At 40.6% G+C, this 14,597-nt stretch overlaps 1 long non-coding RNA gene across 2 annotated transcripts in view; it reads right to left on the reverse strand.

The window, feature by feature from the left end:
• Nucleotides 1–14,597, reverse strand: part of LOC116448248 — a 93,537-nt gene that overhangs the window by 37,731 nt on the left and 41,209 nt on the right. For both annotated transcript variants that reach the window (XR_004241854.1, XR_004241853.1), the window contains 4 exons: nucleotides 13,239–13,290; nucleotides 12,158–12,399; nucleotides 10,005–10,226; nucleotides 4,667–4,809 (listed from right to left, as the gene is read on the reverse strand). This is a non-coding gene — a long non-coding RNA (uncharacterized LOC116448248). The remainder of the gene's footprint in view (nucleotides 1–4,666; nucleotides 4,810–10,004; nucleotides 10,227–12,157; nucleotides 12,400–13,238; nucleotides 13,291–14,597) is intronic.

Genomic DNA, 14,597 nt, shown 5'->3' on the forward strand with positions numbered 1-14,597 from the left:
TTTGGAACAAATGCATTACCAAATATGAGTTTCTTTCATAGAAACAAACATTGTAATCAAAACAGACACTCTTTAATCACAGATTGTTTTCTGAACACATTTGCAAGTCTCATTTCAAACTGTTTGAGCACCTGAGCTTTCATTTTTCCTCTCTGGAAAGTATTCACTATCCTAAATGCAGCCAGCTATGGTGGATAACTCTGCTCTGATAGGCATTGTTCATTTTCTCCCTTTTTCACTCATCCTTTGGAGGACATGAAAATATTTTTCTCCCTGTGTGCATAAAACCCTTCCACAATAATCAGCTGCTCCATCTTCCTGTCATAATCTTGTTTGTATTCAAATAGGTACTAATGTTGCTGTGCCCCATCAAAAGACTTGGGCAATAGTTCCAAAAATGCAAAAGTCACAGGGGAAAATGAGGGGGAATTACATTCCCAGTAACATGATATTTAAAATCCCTTGGTTGGCTTGCAGACTATGATACTTGCATTTAGAACTACTGGTTCATTTCAAATGGAATTTTAGTCAAACAGAATGAAAGCATAACTTCTGAGGCAAGAGTTGAAGACTTGGAACAGAGGGGGAATGAGCCCGTACTTAACACCGCCACTCAGAGCTGTGATCACTCTCTATTTTGCTACAAACACACTGTGCAGCCCTAGTCAAGTTGCTTAGGGGTTTTTTGTGGCTTAATCCCCCATCTTTGAGATAACTATGACTTAGTCTCCCTATCTCATAGGCACACAGTGAGGATGAATGCATTAAGAAAGAATTAATATATCACAGTATAGTGATAGGAGTTCAATACCCTGCATACAGAGTAATTTATCTTTTTGTCTCCTGGATCAAGTACAGTTTCTAGGTGTGCACAACAGTAAAAGCCCAATCTATTAATATATAAAGAAACCAAAAAATCTTCATCCCTAGATTCCTGTATATGAAACCATGAACAGAAACACAAACCGGTAGTATAGAGGGGAAATGCCAGAGTAGAAAAGAACAGAATTTTTTCCTTAATTACAATGGGCTTGAGGATAGGAACCACAAGCTAGACATAAATAAAGAAATCTGTTTGTTCCAACAGAATAAACAAAAAAGACAACAAAACAAAACAACTGTACAACAAATTCATATATAAAGTAGATATATAAGTATTTAGACACATTTGAAAAAAGACACTCCTTAATCCTATCTCGTGTAAGGAATACACTATAATTTACTAGCATATGAATTATATACTGTTCCCAGGGTGAAACCTCTGTATTTCTTGCTCCAAACTACTCTGCCTATAAAACAGCTTTATTAGAGTTTAGCAGTGTTAAAGAAAAAAGTGAAAGTAATGTCTATAGCTCCCATTAAAAAGCAGATCATACATTTTACAGTGATAATAGCATAATATACTATAAAAAATGAGTTTTCACCAAATATTCAAAATTACAGATTTATTCAAATTCCCAGAAAAAAATCAAACTTGTGAATTGTGCAGATTATATAGCCAATAAAATATTTATTGTTGCACAATGTATATTGTTAACTGTGTTGACTACTTTTCACCAAGGTGCCAGAGAAATGAAAAATTAACCACTGCAGAAGATAAAATAGGGGAGGGTTGAGTCCTAGAGCTAGTTCATGAGCATACAAAACAGATTGTATTCAGAGCTGTAATATAGAAGTTCTTCAGCAAGGAAGACACCAGAGCTGAATACCTGACAGCAGAACAAAACAGAGAACAGCATTAAAGCCTTGTAGTTGAAGTGCTGCATGCAAATGCAGGAAGAGCTGAATTAGTAATGTTGAAGGTCTAGCTAATGTAGACAGTGGCTGTGTCAATGAATGTTTTAATGACATCTTACTAGTTTTAAGGACTGAGTGCATACATGCAGCCTGATGGAATTCTGGAAGTACAGTGAACACGTGGTTGAAAAATGTCTTTGGGTTCACAAAAACGAGTGAATATTTGAATATCCTCCTTCTCTGCAACTTCATAAACTGACCTATGAAAATCACACATGTGGTTTGAGGTGCATATTCTTGTTTTCAGCATTAACCATAATTGCTACCAATGAACTTCCTATTGTCTACCACTTATTCTTTTGCAAAATTACATGAGTATTCATTTCAGTTTCAGCTACAGGGCAGCAAATGTTGATCACCCTATGAAAGGAAAAATTGAATAAAATCCAAAAATTTTTAAATATCCTCTAGATATTTTGAACCTTAATGCTGTGACTTCAAATGTACCTTTTCGTCCTCTTGATTTTGAGATGACTTGCAGAACTTCCTAATTGAGGAGAAGGATAAGAAGTAGGCTGGCAGACAGAGCAGGACTCAGGTTGTTGCTCCAGCCATGCTGCACAGAAGGGCATTTCTGACCTGACCATTCACAAATTACAGTGGGTAAAAAACCAAATACACCAATACTCTGGGGTGAAGACTTTCATCCTTGCCCTTGGTCTCTCTATTTCAGCTTTTCCTCTTCCAGCCTTTAGCACAGACCACACCAAGTGTGGCAGTGCAACTGCACACTCAGAGCGAGCATGTGCCAGCCTGAAGTGCTGAAAAAACAGTGTTTGAGCACAACCCTGTTCTATAGCCGTGGCCCAGATGGACCCACACTCCTGCCCATCCTCTTCCATGGGAGCAGATTTCTCAAGCTGGGAGAGCTTGAGCAGGTACCTCATAGGGTTCAGAATTTAAAGACAACTGTCTTTCTCCTCTCACCCTAACTGGTCACACTGCTTGATATTAAATGGAATACATTTGACAATGAAAAACTTTGCTGAATATTTCAGAACTGGCTATCCTAAAGAAACTGGTCCCTAGGCTACACTAGTTCATGTTAAAAGAAAAATTATACAACAGCATTTCAGGAAGCCCTTGGAGACATATGCTGGCTTTCTCAGGCCGGGCACACAGCAGCCACAGGTCCTGCTTTTTGAAGAGCAGGACAATACAGATGGAATTAATTGAAAAATTCAGGGTAGATGTTCTCTTAGGATCTTACAGTTCCTGTATTTTTAATTGCTTGTTCTGTCAGCACTTGACACCTGCACATTTTTGAAATCTTTTTTGATTTACACTGAAGCAGCTGGATTATGCCATCAGACAGCATGAACTCAGTGCAAACACTGCTATTGTCTGCATGTTCCGGGTGTGCAAGGCAGGAGAGGGGAGCATGTGTACACTTGGAGGAGATAAACCCTATTCCAGCATCCTTCTGCTTAGACAGACTACAGCTTGGAGTCCCACCATGTACCTACACATCTGGGCCAGATCCAAAAATCTGGATGTCTAAAACTAGGTTCCTAAATCAATACTTGAGATGCCTGAAAATCAACCTCTTACAAAACTTAAAAAAGAAGCTTTTCTGAGTCCAGTCAAAGCTTCAGTATTTCTGAATGCACTTTGGTACGTAAGTCCAGGTTCCTATTTTAAGAAATCTTGGACTAGAACCAGACCCACCTTGCTATTTAAATACACTATAGAGCAGAAAAAAGCTGAACAGGTCTGGACACCTGCACAAATGGGCAGGCAGCAGCCAGGCAGAGCAGTCATTCCACCCCGCTGACTTACTGCTGGGGAAGGAACCTCACCGCTGAGGATAAAGACAGGCAAGGCACAGAAAATTTGCAGCTTTTTATACACACAAAGCAAAAGGATTAAAAACAGCACATAGAACAAAGATTTACAATAGATCAGCCACACAACTCTGCAGAAGGAACAAAGGTTTCATAAAAGAATAAATGAAGAAAAAAAAAAAGGTTTCCTGAGACTATAGGCAGCCCTAGAGACTTTTAAGCATTAGTCAGACCAAAGGCTACCAGATGATTCCAGAGCCCTGACTGCTCACTGGGGAGCTCAGGCCTTTCCAATGGGGCAAGGTAGGTCAGCTGGAGACTAAAGGGTACAGAGCTCCCCAGAGAAAGACTTTTTTGTTATGTTTGGGTTTAAGTGTGTTTCCTTCATAAGACATGGTCTAAGGCTCCATTATTTAAGTTTTCAACTTAGAGATTTTCTTACAGGGAAAATAGTGACACTTTTTCTTTCTTTTGACTACCTCCCTCACTTGAAGAGTTTTGCAAAAACCTGATGTCTCGCTAACAGTGGCTAGCTCATGTTAGCAAACAACACTCTGCAAGTTCTGTCTTTAACAAAATAACTTGGGCCATTCAGCCAGAAGAGCTTTCATTCCCATCCTCCATAAAGTCTTTCTTTTGCTCCACTCATTTCCCAAAGTAAAGGAAACTAACAGCTAAATTATTTTCTTTTTTCACCTTTCCTCTAAATTCTTTATAGCTTAGATTTTGCAATCTGAAGATCAAAGCTTATTCCCCAGTTCAATACAAAAGGAGAGTAATGCAGAGCTCTTGTACAGTAGATACATACAATAGACAATATACAATAAATGCCTTTATCATGCCTTCCTTACCTCCAGCACAGTCCTTTCCCAGCCCCAAGAAGTTCTAAGCATGCATCACCTGCTCATCCCCATGGCATTCCTGGAGCCATGGGAGTTGCGCTGCTCACAGTAAAAAGTGCTTTGGGCACATTATGTAAGTTTACTTGTCTGTGTTTTTCAGTCTCTCATGAAGTGATAACAGACAAAAGTTCCCCAAATAATAAATAACCAAAACAACATTTGAAGTGAAATTCTCATACTTACTTAGGGGTGCTTGTTTAAAGCAACAGGAATAGTTACGTGGGCAGTGCATGAACTCAAGAATTGGATGTGATATTCAACCAGAAACACGGTTCACTTTTTGACTATCAATTCTCCAGGGAGCACTAGCTGGAGATGACAGAGGTCTGTGAAAAAGAGAAGCTCATTATTTTAAACCCTAAGAAATTTTTAAATCCTAAGAAAAAATACTTAGGAATATGTAAGGAAATGCAAAGCCAGAAGGTAAGGCCGCCTTTCATTAGGAAAAGGCCCACCACTGCAAAAACATCCCTTATCTTCATGGGAATTGAGCCATGAAGCACTCCTATGACTCCCAGTGAGGTTCAGACCTCTGTGTTGGAGGCACTGCTACCAGAAACAACAGTTTAATACCTGTGTTTTACTAAGTTTGGGAAAAAACATTATTTTCTTCATTGCCCCATTTTTTTCTTTAAAGTGATATAAACCTTCACAGATCAGTGAGAAATTTAGTTAAAATATTATATAAGGTGCTCATTTTTGGAAAAGCAAGCATCTGGCTTCATGGAAGACCTGACTGAGAAACAATGAAAGCACATGCCTGCCAGACTTGCACACAGCTTTCTTTAAAGATCTAAATAAGAATCTACTTTAAATTACTGTCAAATATTTCAGAATTGCTTGTTCTAAAACAATTCTTTTTAATTTTATTAAACAGTAACAAGAACAATAACCTGAATAATTCTTACCCTTTTAAGTTTATCTCATTAGATGGCAATAATAGACTCTTAAGAACCTCAACTGCTGGCTTTACAAACTCTGTTTTTTTAGTCAATCCCAGGATCTCCATTCAGGATACCGTAGTCTTCATTAATTTACTTTAATTTCATTTCATATGAAGACAACATTACTCTTAGGACAGATTATTTGTGGTGAATTGCAACATGATTGCTGTATTTAAGGTCTTGTTGAGATAGGAAAGTTTTTCATAGTGATATGTGTTAACATATATATTTCACTCATTTTTTCTAGAACGGGATGGTGAGACACATATATACAAATATATACACACATACATATATACATACATATATATGTATAAATTTATATACTTCCATATTAAAAAAACTATTAAAGTAAGAACTCCATTAAGGGCAATGATTCATTTACACCTTTAGAGTCTAACAAAAATTCCACCAGGGTGTCCCATCCATGCCCAGGACAGAGCACAAAATAAAAACAAGGGATGATCAATTTAACAAAACTGAAGAATGACTTAATGGGAGGTAGATGATTCTCATTTTTTTCTGAATGATATGTTGCTTCTCTTTTAATACCTCTGACTCAAAAGAGGTATCTAGTTAAACACAGAAGAGAAAAAAAATGGCACTCTTGTCAGATGCAGCTAAGGTTTAGACACAAAATACTGAATCTGATACAAGTAGATGATAATACTCTAACAGGATAAATTACTACAATGAGTTCTTTTCCTGTAATTTAGAGAAGCTCTGTTGCTCCTTGCTAAATTTTCCATGGAACATATATATGAGTATACAAATGCATATGCTAACACCATCTGAAGTGAGCAGCTTCAACCCCTTTCCCTACAGCCTCCTCCACACCAACTGACACAAGTCCCCTCTCACTGCAACGTATCCTTGTGCCTTCCCTTTTCCCAAGAGCACTTGTCACTTCCCAGCCACATTGTGGAAGTGGAGGCTCAGCACATGGGTCCAAGGACAGCTTCCCGATGTAGGGGCAGCCCAGTTTGGGGTGGGTGCTGCCAGCCACACCACGGTGCCAGGCTACACCATCCAGGGCCAGCAGCACTCATGCAGTTGCTTGTTTTTTCTGCCACTCATTGGCAATATACAGAAAAGTTTCAGACAGGATGACCTGATATCTGCAGCTGCTTGTCAATACTCAAATAAAAATGCAGAGGATGTGAATAAATAAACCCATATGTGCTCAGTGCAGATCCTGATCACACACGTGCACACCCTGTGATGGCAGATGGAAAGGAAACAGCGTTTACCTGTGGTTCTAAGACCAAGTACTGCCATTGCCTAGCACAGTTCAATGTAACTGCTCTGAGACACAAGACAGATGGGATAGAAAGATGTGAAGTGCTACAAATAAAATCTAAAACTGAACTTTTAAATATTCATTCTGAACTATAAAGAGAGCTGTGGCTTTTGTGTGCTACAGATGGCTTGGAAATGCAGTGCAAACAAAGGACCAATTTTTGAATACTCGTAGCTGCTCTACTATAATAGCTGGAGGCCCAAAACTCCAGGGGTTTGAGATGATTCAACTAGATCCTCTTACCTGCCAAATTTCATCAAAGCAACATTGCTTTTACCATCTTATAAGGGATGAAAGAAATATGAATACTGTGGGGTTTTTTAATGAAACATGGACCGCTTAAGCTTGAACAAAAAATTACAATATGAATGGAATGTGCAAGGTAAAGGGAAAGCCATCGTTTTATTATACATACTTAAAGCATCTTATAAGATGAAATCTGTACTTTTTATAGATTGAAAGATTAAATAGAAATATTTTGGTAGATTTAGATAAATGAAGGAAATAAAACCAAAAATAAGCATAATAAAAATCCCTGCCAGTCATAATCGATGAGAAACTGCTGACTGATTGCCAACTATGGCCTTATGTTTCAACCCAGGAAAGACACGTGTTTCTTTGTAAGGTAGTGGGGCACGACCTCATCAATCAGAGATTATTCTCTGCATAATAGTTTATGGAAAGAAACCACTAATGCCAACTCCTTATCTGCCTTCCAGACAGAGGCCAGCTGATATGAATACAACTGGAAGGGGACTAAACCCAAGTAGTGCTGCTACTAAGACCATATACTGCTGTATTTACATGGCAGTAAATTAGCATTTTCTGATGCTATTAGCTACTAGCAAAGATTATACTTTGGCTCTAGAGAGGGGATACCCTCACACCTTTTACATGTATTTGAGCTTCTATAGAATGGAACTGGACAACAAAAGAAAGATGGAGTGTCTGTGAGGGAGCAGGGATCACCCAAAAGGGAGAGAGGACCCCTGTACAGCCAACAGTCCTCCAAACATAGAAGCCACAGAGACAAATGTACAGCACTGAATCACAGCTAGAAGCCAGGTTTATGGGTAATTATGAGGTGCCACTGCCAGCTGAAGGGAGAGAAAGTGGAGGAATAAGAGGAAAAGGCATGAAGGTCTTGATAGCAAATGTAACCATCCTGTAATGACAGTGAGAGCCAAGAGACAGTTGCAGTCTGATATCAAGTGATGGGTGAAAGACGACAAGTGGGTTATGTTATCTGTGAAAGCAAGGGAATTAGCCAGGAGGGATGTGCAGAGGGAGGCAGCCTGGATAGCATGAGCTGTTGGGGAAGGGATGGTTGAACTACTGCTGCATTTGTCAAGGTTAGAGAAAAGGATTCTGTGAAAAATCAAGCTAAGATGATGGGAGCTGTGTTACAAGTTTTAATGGCTTCCAGAAAAGACAGGAAAAGGGACAACTTATGGCAGGGAACCAGACTGCTGGTTTGGGGAACATCCCAGGTAACAGGTGTGAACTGAAGGGAAAACCTGCAACCTCACTGCAGAGACACAGGATCCTTTATGGCTGGCAGGAAGAGAGGAAGGGGGACTTGGCAAAGCTTGAGGAAGCAGGCAAGAAGACCAAGGCCTCCCTTTCAACCGTGTTTGTCTGGTGCTGGATCTGCACCCACCAGAGTGCAAGCAGAGATTGCAGTCTGACAGTGTGGCTTGGCCTCTGTTCACAGCTAAGACAAAAAAGTGGCAGATGGACTGAGGGGAAAGGGCAGGATCCTCTGGCAGAAAATACAGCTTTTCCAATGGCCTTGCTGTCCTTTTGAGAGTAACTGCTCTCCAGGACAGAGTGTCCCAACAGGACACTTAAATGCCTTCAGCACATTACAGTACTCAGAGATAAAACTGAACAACTTTTCATGAAATCTGCCTCAAATAAAAACATCTTTATTGCCCTGGGCTAATGTGTAAGTTAGTGAGGGATTATAGTTCAGCTTCTATAGCCATTTTATGTAATAGGAAAAAAAAAAATCCAAGGGACCTCATCTGTTAGCCCTCTAAAATATACAAAGAAGTGTTAATCTGCACTTCATCATGGTAATAGGCTATCAGCTATTTTCCTAAACCCTCATGCTCACTGGTGTCATTCTAGGCAGAGCCAATCAACCAACTTAATCATCTTGTGACTTGCTGCAATGTACCCCTTCCTTTTGAACATATATAAATCCTAATTATTTTTTAATCCTTTACTAAAACACTGGCAAAATGACTGCTCCCCTTGCAGCATACAGATGTGGAAATTTATAGGCACAGGAGCTGCAGTACTCCAGGGCCTCCTTCCCTGGGGGCTGTGTGTCGCTGGCAGGGCTTGGCAGAGGGCACCGCTGCCTCTCCAGCGGCAATCCTCTCCTGGTTTCTCCCGTTCCTCTTCTGAAGGGACAGTAAGCACTATAGTGAGGTTATATTTGCAGGTTGTAAGGCCACAGTGACGGGTGTACATAATCCTAACCCCAAGGTGAATTTGCTTATCTACACGCATATGCATTTGAATGCTTACCCAAATTGCCTGCCCCTTCCAGGATTTGGTTTCCTCTCAGACACCCTGATCTGCACCTTCCATCGAGTGCCTTCTTCTGGGCTGTCTCTGCCCTTCTCATCTAATGGAAATAGGGTTCCCTTGTGTCTCACTCCTTCTAGCGTACTCTCACCTGCAGCCTAAATGTGGATACCCAGGCTTGCCTGTGCTGTGCATTACTAAGAGAAAATACTCCAAAATCAGAAGACTAGCTTTAAAATTAAAGTTGATTTCAGTGATCACAAATACAGTTCAGATTGCAGTTTTGGCTCTGTTCACCTCTGCTGCAGAAAGGGGAAGTCTAGCTCTTCATAAAACACCAAGTGTTCAGTGAGACCCAGAGCGGAGGAGGAGTTATTTTTGTTGGTCTTTTGCCTTCTCTAAAGTCTATAATACAACAATTCATGCATACACATCACAAGAAGCAGCAGGGCTGTCACCACCAGTTTGCTACCTAATGCCTCATGTTTGTGGTGGCAAAGATCTGTCCCCCACCAGCTCCTGCAGAGTGGCAGGCTGGGACCAGGGATCCCACAAGGACAGGTGGTGTCCCATGCCTCCGTGTCTTCATCTGGAGACAGAGGTGGAACCTGCACCATGCGCTGCTCTGGCTTCAAAACACTGCTCTTAGCATCTTTTAGTAAAGTGGGAACTGGCACACAGAGCACAAGCAGCAGATACACACACAGTGGGTGGGTTCATACCACATTCACAGACCAACCTGTGTTCCTGAAGCAAAGCATGGTCCAGTTCCTACTGTTGTCCTAATGTGGTTGACTGAGCAGGACCTGTGCTTATAAAGAGTTCTTGGGCTCTCTCAAAATCGTATCATTATATGAAGTGTAAACTCAGGCATTATCATTCCTTTACACTCCCAGTCAGAAGATGAGACCACGAGCATCTCACCGTTCCACCAGCTCTACTCCAAATGAAGTTTCCATTCCTGTCACGAAAATAAACAAACCAGAGGAAACTCGTGCTGCCTACTTTAATGTCCCAATTCCCCAGCCTATAAAAGACTATCTACATTGCAGTACATTTCTGTCCAAGATTTAACAGTGAAATCTCCCCCAGGAATCACTTGTTATTGGGGAAAGAAGCACTGAAAAATCAGGCCCCTTACTGCAGCTGTTTAAAGAACAGATCACCAGTTCTGGGAGATCAATGGGATAAACATGGCCCAAACTGTTCCCTGTATCATCATAGTAAACTTACAAGGATGCTCTTATAAAATGCAGTTTAATTGGAGTAGCTTACTTTTTAATTTGCAATTTTAAATGTGAGCATGTTATAACTTGTAGATGAACATTTCTATAAAGATAATTACATATGGCAAGACAGAAAAACTTTTTAAAACATTTTCTCTTGAATGTGTGCCTGAATTCATTTACAACTGTTGCTGCTTTAAACACTTCAGGCAGAATAAGTGGATGGCACTAAACAGCTTAGCTGCAATTATTATGGAATGTCTGAGGTATAATTTCCCCTGCGGTTTTGTTCGGCGTGCAAAATTCATAATTCTGATTTGTGGCAGGTACTTATTACCCATCGCAGGTGGAGATATGCAAATATTATTCTAGTAGGGGTGAACAGTCTTTATTTCAGTATTCAGCTATTAACGAGATTTGTGAGTCTGGTACTCTGGGGCCATTTAATTAATTAGATGGTACAGATAAAATATAAATTGTTTTGTAGGCTCCACAATTCCAGTTCTAGAAGATGTAAAATATGGCTAAATGAACTTAGTATGGATTGATTTATTGTTTCATGTATGGCAAAGGGGAAAGGAAAATTTTGCCTGTTACTTTTGCCTATATAATCCTGTACAGCATCCTTGCATTGTCAAGCATTGTGAGAAAGGGATGTTATTTATTTGTCATTATTATTTAGAATGTCTATCAGTTATCCTCTTTATAAAAAATTGCTGGCATGCATCAAGCAATCTAAAAAATAGGCATGTTCTTTTATGGAAGCCAAAATGTGCATGTTTCAGAATAAGCACGTATTTCCAAGATATTTAGATTTGGTAGGACAATATTGTCTCAAGGTCTGAGACTTCTATTTTAAATAAATCATTTCCATGGGACAGATAAGCTCAACTTGCTAGGGGGGAATGCAGAGGAAAGCTACAGCAGTGTGTTAGCATCTAGAATTTCGAAGAATTCTATTAATTGATTAATTCATATATTTCTTTTCCTAAATTATGATCTCTCTACTCCTCCAGAAGATTTCTGGAAAATTTTGAATACAGAAATTGAGGTTAAAAAAACCTCAACATGCTTTTATTCCCCAAAGTGATAGTTATAATGGTTGCAATAAAAGAAACAGCATTTACCAGGAGTTACAGCAAAGTACATGGCAAGACATTCACCCTCCCCTCATATGGAGGAAATAAAATGCACAAGGCATGAGACCGGAAATTGTTAGCAAACTGTCGGCAGGCATTGACCATTATATTAGTTTTAAATTGCAGGAAAATACTGCACTACACAATTATAGTACTATAAACATTGAATGAAAACCAGTTAGTTTTACTGAAGTAGGAGTATAAACAGCAGTCACTCTTATTGGTTTATTGAACATATTTTGGGGCCCATTCCAGCTGTCTTTATTAGCTCTAATGCAAATGATTTTGCACTGCTATTTTGCCAAGCTCTGGTAGCTGTACTGCTGCAAACAGAGCCTGCTGCTTTGGGTCTGCTGGAGACTTACTGACAAATATGATAAAAGATACATAAAATGAATAACAATACAGAACTGGCACCATACAAAAGAAGGAAAACTAGCAGGAGGAAATTATACTGTAAGGGTAGGAGCTGGTATGGTTTTGTGCATGTAAATCAAAAGCATACAAGTTTAACATTAGATACATACCAGGAGTTTGTCTGGTCACCTCCCTTCAGGGTGGGCAGAGCTGGTCATGGCCCTGCAGCTGCATCCCCTGGGACCTGCATCCCCAGTCCACCTGGCCGGAAGGCTGGAAGCAGATTCAGGGCTGACAGACCCCACCAAGGGCTGGGGCTGGGCAAGAACAGAAAGAGTCTCATGGAGATGGGAGCAGGCTGGACCAGGACAAATGTCTGAGAGGGAGGAGAGCTTCTGGCATGGGAGAAGGTCTGCAAAGACATAAGGACTGCATTTCACCCAAAGAAAAGAGCTTCGGACTTTGGAGACATCCTGAACAGCAGAGGTGCAAACTCCTTTGAATAGAACTAGAGAATGACCTGGGAATATGGCTGCAGAAATAAATAAGTGAAAGGTAGAAAGTAGAGCAAATTAAAAGGACAAGGCATTGATTGGGAGCTGAGGAAAAGGGCCAGTCATATTTTGTGGGTGAACAGAATTGATCATGTAAGATATTTACTGTGGCTCAATTTCCAGTAGGAAAAGTCAATTGAGTATGTGGTGAGAAATTCCCCAAAGCAGAGGAGGCTGCAAAACCAGGATGATGTGTGGGGAAAAGAGCTGTGGGCAACCGAGTCTGAAAACAGGATTTCCAGCACAGGAGAGCAGTGAGTGTTTTCATTACAGTGCCAGCACAGCTAACTTCATGGTTTGGCTAAACTGTCAGCTGTGATCTGCACACTGAGAAACTTGGGGAATCTGAGTGCTGGTGCAATGGCAATGCAAAAGTATGCCTTCATGGTGCACCTGTGGGAACACCTAGGAATATCACAGTATTCAATTCCTAAACAAACCCTGCCAGCAAGCACTAGAGATTGAGTGAATAGCTTGTATGGACAAATCAAGCAGTACTGTGACCAGAACTAGAGAAAATCTCAAGGAGAAAAACATATTTTAGTTAAATACAGAACAATACAAATGACAGTGATATCTACGGAAATGTTTTAATAGAAAAACAATAAATATTTATGATGTTCAGACACAATGAGGCCGAGTTACCTGCAGGCTTTAGATAAAATGCAGCAGAGAGTCAAACTCATTTCAATCTCACCTCTCATAGCAGTTGCAGAACATGGACTGCATCTCCTCCACATAGCAGCAAACTGTTCAGGAAAAAAAATTAAGTCTAGATTTCCACAGAGTAAATACACCAGAATAATATTCTGCATTTCAATACCTTAAATTGGATGAACAATACCCCATGGGTAGAATCTTTAAAAGACCATTCCTGCAGAAGATGAAACCTAGAAAACAGTTTTAATTAAATCTTTCCAATGACTTCATAAAAGCCCAGAAACAGCAGCAGTGCTATATGCAGTACCTCCACAGCAGCTCTGAGCTATACAGTCCAAAATGAAGGAGGAGTTCTAGTATTTCCTTTTTTTTTCCCCTAGGTATGCACACAGAAACACATCATTAGTTCAAAATCAATGCACAAATGAGAGATGTGATCAGAGAATTACATCTGTTCACAGTAGCACAGAGAGCAGTGCCATGGGCCAAGGGCAGTTCCTGAGCCGTTGAGGGGAGCAGTGCAGCATCAGGCTTTTTGATGCCTCTCGACTCAGAGGGAACTGCTGCCTGCTGGTAGGTGATTACCACCAGCATTTTTTCAGAATAATGTAAGTAAGCAATGTTTTAGGTGGCACTATAATATCTATCAGGCATAGTATTTGCAGAGGGATAATGGAGCAAAAATGCCTGTGAAGAACCTCTACTTCATCCAAAGACACTGCTGGGCAGGCATGGCTCCTCTCCTACAGCAAGTGCTCCTCAGCACCAGAAGCCCACCGGCTGTGCCCAAACCTACATGTAGAGAATCACATGGCCAGCTGGGAGGGCTCATAGGCACCTGAGGCCATGTCCCCACATTGGGCAGCAAGGCAGGAGCAGAAGGAGGCTGAGACTCACTGGGTGCCTACGGGGTCAGAGACACACAGCACCTCAGCCACTAGAGTGCCACTGCATCAAGGTGCTCAGGACAAGCAGCGCCACTTGCTTTGATTTCAGCTGAAAACATACCCCCCCAGAACATTAACACAGAATTTCTGCACCCTGTCATACACACAAAACACTGGCAATCATGCAAGGCTAGGTAAGGGCTGACTGGCCGTTTTGAGAGCACTGGAAATCAGCCTAAATCTCTGTGCTGTATGTATGGATGATGAGCTAAACCAAGAGCAGAGGATGTACTTGAGAAGAAAACAACAAACAACAAAACATTACTTTGGATGAAAAATCCAATAATCAGCCTAAACCAAAACAGTGCCCAGCCCCATCAAATCCCCAGTTTGTTGATGATTCCCGGCCTCCTGTTACAACAGCTATGTTTATTCACATATAGTGCTTTTTAAGCTGTACATCCAGCCAGCACAGCTTAGTGTAGCTCCCCTGCCACCACAGTACAGCA

The sequence above is a fragment of the Corvus moneduloides genome, chromosome 9 (genome assembly GCF_009650955.1).
Source record: "Corvus moneduloides isolate bCorMon1 chromosome 9, bCorMon1.pri, whole genome shotgun sequence".
Taxonomy (NCBI): domain Eukaryota; kingdom Metazoa; phylum Chordata; class Aves; order Passeriformes; family Corvidae; genus Corvus; species Corvus moneduloides.